The sequence below is a fragment of the Malania oleifera genome, chromosome 8, assembly GCF_029873635.1.
Source record: "Malania oleifera isolate guangnan ecotype guangnan chromosome 8, ASM2987363v1, whole genome shotgun sequence".
Lineage (NCBI taxonomy): Eukaryota > Viridiplantae > Streptophyta > Magnoliopsida > Santalales > Ximeniaceae > Malania > Malania oleifera.
The window spans coordinates 44292039-44299459 of record NC_080424.1 but is presented as its reverse complement, the minus strand read 5'-3'; positions in this window follow the sequence as shown (position 1 = coordinate 44299459).

Here is a 7421-nt window from a genome sequence, read left to right as displayed (position 1 = left end):
TTCGGTGGTTTGATTCATCTGTCATTATGGAAGTTTCTGGTTTTTCAATGGCTGCAAATACTGTCACAGGTTCTTCAACCTCTTTTGAGATTATTATCTCTGGCCTTACCAGCGATCAATACCATCAACTGGATCTTTTATCGCCTTTGCACACCAACTCTACCAATTTTGTTGGTAATCTTGTCTCTTGTGATTCTGCTTCTTTTTCTAACATTGAATGGATTGTTGATTCAGGTGCCTCCGATCACATAACTTCCAATTTACCTTCTCTTGATAATATTCAGCTTCTCAATTAGTTATGCCTCATTAAGCTTCCAAATGGGGACATTGTTTCTGCAACCCATACTGGCACTATGCGGTTTTCTCTTACTTTCTCTATTTTTAATGTTCTTTATGTGCCTTCCTTTAAATTTAATTTATTATCCATTAGCAAACTTACTAAGGATCTCAATTGTGCTGCTATATTTTGTGTCTTTCAAGACCTATCAACGAGGAGGCTGATTGGAACGCGTAAAGTACGGGATGGACTACACCACTATAAACTTCCCTCCACCTCAGTTTTCTACTCTCAGCGTGTTTCTGACACTACTCTTTGGCATCAACGTCTTGGTCACCCTTCTATCTCATGTATTTCGAAAACCTTAACTATTTCTTCTCCTCATTTGCCTTGTGATGTTTGTATTAAAGCGAAGCACACTCGTTTACCTTTTCATTAAATACAAATAAGAGTATATTTTATTTTAATCGGATTTATTGTGATATATGGGATGGTTATCCTACAGCTTCACTTTCTGGTGTGAAAACTAAGGTGTAGTCCCAACAGGGGGGTGACTTAGGTATTAAAATTTCTTCCAAATCTTTTTATGAATTCTTAACCTCTTTTAAATTCTTTCAAATATTTATTGACTTCTTGTTGATTTAGCAATCACACAAAATGCAATGTTCTATTATTCAATCCACAACCACACAATCATTCAATCAATCACCCAAACCAATTAACCACAATATATTTAAACAAGATATAAGATTCAGCTTTCAGCTTTTGTTAACAGCCCTGTGTATATGAAATTTTATGCAAGCCCTATAGAGAATGAAATTGATTCTTCAATGCAAACCACAACTCAAATTCCCAACAACTCAGAATTTAAATAAACTCTTAGTTAATTTGTCTTTGGGAGTTAACCAATCAACGTACTCCCTTTTGAGGTTTTTGCAAAGTATTGATCAACCAACGTACTCCCTTTCCATTTCCGCAATCCCAAATCAAAATTAAACTTTGATTTATTTAATTTCCAATCCATGTAGTTTTTATGATTAAGAAATTAAAAACATCCATGTAGTTTATATGTTTGCTGAAAATAAAGAAAGTAAGGAAAAAAGAGTGACACTAGGTTTTTACGAGATTTGTCTTATCCCCAGCCTATGTCCTTGCCTTTGGCAAACCACCAAAGGATTCACTAAACCAATTCCTTTCCAAGCCGAACAAAATCGTTACATACTCCTTCAATAGGCTAAAACCCGCCTCTCTGAGTGATACCCCACACTTGGTCGCTCCTTCTATAGGCTAGAGTTGCGCCTCTCCAAGTGATACCCCACACTTGGCCAATGATCCAACAACCTGGAATCGTCAATGAAATGAAAAACAAGAGCTACGTACAATAATGTCTTCACACAAAGCAGATTAGTACAATTTCAAAACTATATACTTCAAAGTAAATCAATATGAAATTGAAATTGAAGCTTAAGGAAGTTTATCACCGATTAATTCTTTTAATGATTGAAAGATTCAAATTCGAAGCACAAGATCAGTGATTGAAAGTCAGCAACACTCAGTAGAATTCGTGCACAATATGGTAGCAAGAGAGCCTTTGAATGATAAGAGCAATTGAGAGAGATTGAGAGCTAAATTGTATGCTTGGGTGTTTAAAATCATTGATCTTGAGGCTATTTATAGACTTGATAAAATGAATTTACTTGATCCCCAAGTTTACTTGGAGTAGTGCCTAAGTTTTAATTAAGTTTGAGCCTAACGCAAATCTGATTTAAAAAATATTTCTGTTATAAAAATTCAAAATTTCCCACGTGGCAGTAGCCTATCGCCTTTTGGTCAGGCGCTTGTTACTAATATGCAGTTTAATTTCAAAGTCAACAGGGTGGCAGTCGCCTAGCAGACCTAGTCAGGCTTCTCAGTTTGCCTCGTCAGGCGTCTATCAGGGTTTAGGTAGTAGCCTGACGACCTTCTGTCTATGCATTTTAAAAACATTTAAATTGTTAGCCTACTGAGGATTTCAGTCAGGCTGCTGTCAAGTACAAGAATACTATTTTTAAGATATTTTTGTAAGAACTCTTTTTGCTTCTCAATTCATGGAATTTTAATTTGTTTTCTTAAAAAATATGTTTCCAGATTAAGTTTTAGGTCTCTAGTTCTCTTACACCTAATGAGCTTCAATGAATTTCATATTTGAGTATACTTGAAGTACTTACAAAGAGTGTCCAATAGACTCATTCAACTTTTCATTTCTTAAATTCCTTAAAGTCTTCTTATATGAAGTTGTTGCTTTGAGTCCTGAATCTCATCTCCCTTTGAGCTTTCATTCTTAATCACTTTGAGTTAGATGTAAGCTTTTGAAAACATTCCATGTGATCATTTTCTTCAAGTTTTATTAAATCATCCTTGAATCCATGCGTTAGGCTTCATATGATCATCCTCCTTTGAAATATAAGCTTTCATGAATCCTTTTGAACACTTGACCTTACTTTCTCATGGTTATGTCCTGAAATGTCATCACTTAACCAAATACATTAAGTTCTACTTGTTTGTTAGCATCAAAACAGGATGTTAAGTCTTGTAAGGCCAACAATCTTCCCCTGTTTGATAATGACAAATAAGAAGCAAAAATTTGAGTGAGCCTTAAAAAGACTCCCCCTTACAATAAGCATCATCTTAACAAACTTAGCAAGCTCAAGATCAATTTCAAAAACTCTTTTACTATCATGCTCATCACATTATTTAAGCTCAAATACTTTCCCCCCTTTTTGATACATATATCATGTTCAAATTTTTAATACCATGCTCAATTTTTGTTCAAAACTTCTTCCCCTTTTTACTTCAATCAAAAAGAGTAGGATATAAAATTTGATTAAGTTCAAATAAAATCATATTTTGAGCTTATGAATATCAAACATGCATATCAAGCAAATATACACACTCAATTTATTATTTTTCAATATGGCATGTATAGTGTGCTTCAATAGTCAAATAGTCATGATACCAATTTTAAAATTTCATTAATTCATGATACCAATTGAACTTTTGAACTTGTAACACCAATTAAAACATTAAAGAATAATACTAATTGGACATTTCATTAATTTATGATATCAATTGAAAAATTAGGGAGAAACAAAACATAGTACAAGCAATAAGTCATATGACTCCCCCTAAATTTAATACATTCAGATTTGATATCAATTATGTTTTTAAATTTATCATCCCATGTTTCAAACATTGAATCATATCATGTATGTGCTCTTGAATACTAATATCAAATACCAATATCATATCAATGTCATAACATGCTCATGGATATAATTATGTTTGTCATGCTCAAATACCAATTTATATATTCATGAATACCAATATGCTTTATAGATACCAATGCTAATGTCACATTATGCACTACTCATGGATACTAAATTATTTAGATGTACATTTTTCAATTTATCCATGTGAGCCATCATTAGCATGTATGGTCAAGAATTAATCAAATCATATCAAAATTCATGTTTCTAAATCATACTTAATAACTTTATGCTCAAATTTTCAAAATATAGTAAGTCATAAATCATCAATATTTTCACCAATTTCAAGTTATACACATGTAGCATATTGTATATAAGCATAAAGTATATCATTATCATGCACATTGTACTACACTTTTTCTTAGATTGTTCTTATGTTACTCAAGTATCTCTATTCTCAGATATATTTTTTTTTCAAAACTTAATACTTTCTAATTTAAGTCTTGTATGATTCATTCATTAATTGAGACCAACAATTTTCATTAGTTTAATAAGATAAGCATTAATAAGTTTGAAAAATTTTTATCCTTATTCTCTATTTCAATTTTGTTCAATATCCTTCTATGATTTTCCATAGATTTGCTACCAATTGAAATTGAAGGATTTAGTCATAGTATTTCATCTTAGTACCCATACGTTCTTGGGTTTGGATGGTTTAACAAGGGATGTTTCTTTTACTTTCCATACTTGTTTAGTTTTCACACCCTTTCTTTTTAATATACATTCAAACTTTATATGTCTCTTCTTCTTACATAAGTAGCATGTGGTGTGAGTGTAAGCATTTGAAGAAGTGCTAGTGTAATCTTTAGAGGCTTTTGTAAAGTATCCCATGTAGAGATTCTTCTTCTTTGTATTTTCAATTTCATTGAATCCTATGCCTTCTTTATTTAGAGACATTCTTTGTGAGCCAATCATTTTGACAAAATTTTCTTTTCCTTTTGTGAAATTGTAAATGATTTTGGCTTGATCCTCAATTTCTTTCTTAAGATCATAGATTTTTAAATTTTGTATACTTTTGCCCTTTTCTTGATTTTGAGACTTTTTGTGATTTTATTCTCTAATTCAAAGATATATTGATCTTTCTCATTTTCCATAGAGGATTGGGTTCTCAAGTCTTCTAATTCCTTCATCAACTTTTCATTCTTGCTTTCTAATTTCTTAATTTTCAAATCTTTTTCATTTTCAGCAAGATTTTTAGCTTCTAACTCTTTTATCACGACTTCATTCTTACTTTCTAATTTCTTGATTTTTGAATCTTTTTCACTTGCAGCAAGTTTAAGGGATTCTAACTCTTTCATAATTCCTTCATTCTTGTTTTTCAATGAAATATAATGTTTAGTTACTTTGACTAACATCTTATGCACTTTGAATAAATCATTTTGTAACTCTTCATAAAATGACATGCTCTCATCATTGGATTCATTAGATGAATCACTACAATAACCATTAACCGATTTGGATAAAGAGCTTTGTTCTTCATCATCGTCTCATGCCATAAAGTAAATATAAGTAACTTTTTGGTCACTTGATTCATTATCGGAACTACTTGTACTCATGTTGTCCCAAGTAGTGGTTTTCATTGCCTTTTTCTTTTTCTTTTTCTTTTTGAAATCCTTCTTAAGTTTTGGACAATCCGATTTTAGGTGTCCAACTTTCTTGCAGTTATAGCATATTGGTAGTTCGTTCTTTGTTTATTTCCTCTTAGTTTCTTCCTCATCTAAACTTGATCTTTGGATTTTTCTTTTGAATTTATTTTTCCTTCTAAGAATTCTTGCTAGCTTCTTAGATAAGAAGACTAGTTCATCCTCATTCATTTCATCTTCATCTTCACTATTAGAGTTTTCTTTTGAAGCTTTGAAAGCAATTGATTCTTGGGCTTTAGTTTTTTCCATTTCGTTCATTCATTTCCATTTCATATGTGAGGAGAGAACCTATTAATTCATCTAGGGAAGTATTTTTCAAATTTCTTCCTTCAGTTATTGCTGTGGCTTTTTGTTCCCATATGGGTGGCAACCCTCTAAGAATTTTTCTAATCATTTCATAAGTGGTGTAGATTTTTCCTAATGCATTGAGGGAGTTTATTATGTGGGTGAACCTAGTATACATACTAGTGATGAATTCATCCGGGTTCATCCTAAAAGCTTCATACTCATTAGTGAGCATATCGATTCGATTGTCCCTTACATCAATAGTACCTTCATAGGTTTATCCCAAATTTCTTTTGTTGATTTACATGGCATGACTCTATTGAATTCATTCATATCAAGGGCACAATACAATTCATTCATAGCTTGAATTTACTTGTAACATCCTATGGTCATGGTCGGTCCATTCTATTTCTTCTTTGGGTACTTCTTTATCATCTACAAGTTTAGTGGGGATAAGGTCACCATGTGTGACAACCTTCCATGCTTTCCAATCCATGGTTTGTAGATAGATTCTCATCCATTGTTTCCAAAATATATAGTTTAAACCACAAAAGATGAGAGCTCGAGTTGAGGATTGACCCTCTCCAAAGGGAGCTACGCCTAAGTGTGTCATCTAGATCTTTATATAACTACTTATTAGGATTTGTTATAACCCCTATTTGATACCAATTGAAAACTAAGGTGTAGTCCCAAGAGAGGGGTGAATTGAGTTATTAAAATTTCTTCCAAATCTTTTTATGAATTCTTAACCTCTTGTAAATTCTTTCAAAGATTTCTTGACTTCTTGTTGATTTAGAAATCACACAAAATTCAATATTCTTTTATTTAATCCACAACCACACAATCATTCAATCAATCAACCAAACCAATTAACCACAATATATTTAAACAAGATATAAGATTTAGCTTTCACCTTTTGTTGAAAACCCTGTGTATATGAAATTTTATGCAAGCCCTGTAGAGAATGAAATTAATTCTTCAAAGCAAACCACAACTCAAATTCCCAACAACTCAGAATTTAAATAAACTCTCAGTTAATTTGTCTTTGTGAGTTACCCAATCAATGTACTCCCTTTGAGGTTTTCATAAAGTATTGATCAACCAACGTACTCCCTTTTGGTTTCCGCAATCCCAAATCAAAATTAAACATTGGTTTATTTAATTTCCAATCCACGTAGTTTTTATGATTAAGGAATTAAAAACATCCACATAGTTTATATGTTTGCTGAAAATAAAGAGAGTAAGGAAAAGAGAGTGACACTGGATTTTTACGAGGTTCGGCTTATCCTCAGCCTACGTCCTCGCCTTTGGCAAACCACCAAAAGATTCACTAAATTAGTTCCTTTCCGGGCAGAACAAAACCATTATACACTCCTTCAATAGGCTAGAGCCCACCTCTCCAAGTGATACCCCACACTTGGTCACTCCTTCAATAGGCTAGAGTTGTACCTCTCCAAGTGATACCCCACACTTGGCCAATGATCCAACAACCTAGAATCGTCAATTAAACGAGAAACAAGAGTTGCATACAATAATGCTTTCACACAAAGCAGATTAGTACAATTTCAAAACTATATACTTCAAAGTAAATCAATATGAAATTGAAATTGAAGCTTAAAGAAGTTTATCACCAATTAGTTCTTTCAATGATTGAAAGATTCTGATTCGAAGCACAAGATCAGTGATTGAAAGTCAGCAACACTCGGTAGAATTTGTGCACAATACGGTAGCAAGAGAGCCTTTGAATGATGAGAGCAATTGAGAGAGATTGAGAACTGAATTGTATGCTTGGGTGTTTAAAATCATTGATTTTGAGGCTATTTATAAACTTGATAAAATGAATTTACTTGATCCCCAAGTTTACTTGGAGTAGTGCTCAAGTTTTAATTAAGTTTGAGCCCCAAGCAATCT